The sequence below is a fragment of the Danaus plexippus genome, chromosome 14, assembly GCF_018135715.1.
Source record: "Danaus plexippus chromosome 14, MEX_DaPlex, whole genome shotgun sequence".
NCBI classification, from domain to species: domain Eukaryota; kingdom Metazoa; phylum Arthropoda; class Insecta; order Lepidoptera; family Nymphalidae; genus Danaus; species Danaus plexippus.
In genome coordinates this window covers 4,845,091-4,848,158 of record NC_083546.1, presented here as the reverse complement: position 1 = coordinate 4,848,158, position 3,068 = coordinate 4,845,091, and the positions used below count along the sequence as shown (strand labels likewise).

Below are 3,068 nucleotides of genomic sequence, written 5' to 3'. Positions count from 1 at the left end.
AGTCACGTCCTGCTTCCCCCTCAGTCACTAGGACAACTTATCACTTTTTAAATAAATATAAACAAGGCTAACGAAGTGCTGAAGGAAAGTTAAAAGCGTGTTGGAAACTCTCTACCATTGTAATTTAAGTCACTTGTAACTCACAACGACCACTCTCATTACTGTAAATATGTTTATTACTTCGGAAAAAACAATGTTGGTTAAAAAAATTAACAGCTATAAAATATACTTTAAAAAATCATTACTAGTGTTAAAGATTATTTAACTGTTATGTATATTCGTAAATTAAATAATTATAACCGTATCTCATTTATAATAATAAAATAATCCGTTCTACTAAATTATTAATTGTAATATATATTAGAACTTTATTCCAAAGAGATTTCTTTCGTCCACTTGAATTAGTGAAAGTCAGTGGTAAAGTCTATGAATTTATTAATGTTAACGATCCTCTCGCCGTCCCATTAAATCATATCTGACCGAGAGACTAAAAATGTGTTCTGATTCGACGAACGCGTATTTTTAGTTTTGAGTAAGCTTTTTGTTTGTTTAATGTATGAATCCTTTTGTTAAATAATTTTGTTCACTGCTACTAAGTTAAATGTAACCACTTTTATATAACTATGCATTCATATACTGGATATCCTTAATTATAACTAGAGTTTTTTATACTTGTTGGTAAAAATACAGTTGTTTTTTTTATATTTAGTTTAGTTTATAAGTTACTAGCAATTTGATGTATGTGATTGTACATTAAATTGATTTTAACTTTTTAATTGCTTGACTTTTCACTGTTTTTTTTTCGAACATGATATTAAAAATATTTGAAATATGAATTTGTATGTTGCGGATATAAAAGTAAGGTAGAAAGCTTTTGAAAAACTCTAAGTTCCGCCCAATATAAAAATCTTTTTACAATAACCTTTATAATTTATTAAAAGATTTTACTCTCAAAGTTGTTTCAAATTTTAGAAGTATATAATTCTCATTAAAATTTCTTTACAAAAAATCTTTCTTGGAACATTTATAAGATCCTTTGTTAATGTTAATTAATTCGAAGTTTTCGATTGAAGTATATTCACTTTGTGTTTAAACGAATATAGTGGTTACGTAGTTTCTTAATCGAACACTTGTGCATAGCCAATAAGACTTCGCACGCTGATTGCTGTAAGGAATCCGAGGTCAAATCATTTGACATTATAATATACCGTCTCTTATAATACAACAATGTTTTATCATTTTTAAATGGTCGTTAAATATGTCTGTGATTGGATTTTATGTTTTGTCATTCTTCTTCGATTACATCAGTTTTAAGTAATAGACCACATTAATATTATTGCTAAATAAGAAAATTGAATATTTCAGTCTTATATAAATTTGCGCTTTATATATATGCGTGGTATTTTTAAATGAAAAAATAACTAACTCAGTTCTTATATCAATGTATCAAATATTTTCTGTTTATAAACGTTGGAAAATGTAAAATGTTTATTTGCCCTACATTTTCATTGTTAATGTGACCGGGTTTCTTATGAAACGTGTTAAAACTTGACGCGTATTATCCTATCTTATTTTCATATTTCAAAAGCAGTCTTAACATTATCTATTGTCGATCATCCTTGACCCAATTACAAACGAGAATGAATCTATTTATTTATTTTGGAATCGTACGCGATGACGTAAACAGCTCTCATGTCAGTCATTGAGTTTGCTCCCATCATGTTCGTTAAAAGCTCATTTGATAGTGTCACGATTTCATCTTTGATGATCCAATTTATTTCATAACTGTCGTATATCGTGAGCATTTAGACTACTAGTTCACTTAATGCCTTGGCACCATTTGTAGACATAACGAACGAATTTATTGAGTGTAGACTAATTTCTATACCCTTTCGCTGCAATACGACAACAAGTTAACAATGTCATTAAGGTTTTTTTTAATGTATGTATCAATATTTTGTAAATTTTGATTTAGTTTGGTTGATTTATTGTCTATCTATATTTTAATACGTCAGTGAAACAAATAAAATAAAAAATATGTATCCACTAATGAAGTATTTTATCGTGAGCGGTTAGTCATGAAATTAATCACGAAAGATCAGGAACCATAAATTTAATAGACTTATTTATATGTAATAAAACCAACCATAAAATCTGTATGTAGTCTCACGCGCGGGTTTTTGAATCAATAGAGACTAAATCGGATGCAATTGAACGAATGATTCTGACTGGACCGTGGAGAATCGGTCAAATTGATGTAACAAAAGACTGGTTACAGTTTAAAGCAGTTATTGCTTAACTTTAAAGCGTTTGTAAATTCTCTGTCAATTTATATTTTAGTTCGTTGCATGCGTTATATTTTAAAGAATGTTATTCTTTTATATTACTCGTATATATGTTATTTCAGTATTAATATTAAATAAAGTTCCCCATAATAAATTATTTAATTTAATGTAATATGAATGTAACTTGTTTAATTTTATGTTGGTAACTTTTAATTGCAAAATTTGTATATTTCAAGGTGGCGAATTCGTTTAACATGCAGTCCCGGGAGAGTAACCCAAGTCAGACGGAGTCAGCAGACCAGAACTGTGGCGGGACGAACTTGACATCTTTTTACGCAACTAATTTGAACAAGCTCTAGGGGAAACTAATTTATAATAGGGAAATGGGATAATTTGAAATAAAATACAAAACAAGCATTCTAAGTGGATTTATTAAATTATTATTTTTTTGTTTTGTGTTATTACAACATATTTTATTTAATAATTACTGAATTTTAAAAATTTCAAGGTATTCAATTATAATGTTATTAATAGAGTAAAAATATAATATGTTACTCGTTAAAAAGAGGATTTCGATGGTAAACATAAAAAACGAATGAAGTCGCAGGAAATGTAGTTAATAATACAATCGGTCCATTTATTTCAAGTGGTTAGAATGAAACACGTGCTTTTGACCGCAGACTCTTGTTCTATTAAACCACAGAATTACACGTTCGAGTGCCTTGCAATATACCCGTTTTGACAGAAGTAGGTACTGTCAGATTATGTATGGCTTATTTTTCA

At 28.6% G+C, this 3,068-nt stretch overlaps 1 long non-coding RNA gene across 1 annotated transcript; it reads left to right on the top strand.

The window, feature by feature from the left end:
- The first annotated feature begins 1,755 nt into the window (after positions 1–1,755).
- On the top strand, positions 1,756–2,734 carry LOC133319182 (uncharacterized). The gene is made up of 2 exons (XR_009752864.1): positions 1,756–1,942; positions 2,522–2,734. It is a non-coding gene; the product is annotated as an uncharacterized LOC133319182 (long non-coding RNA).
- The last annotated feature ends 334 nt before the right edge of the window (positions 2,735–3,068 follow it).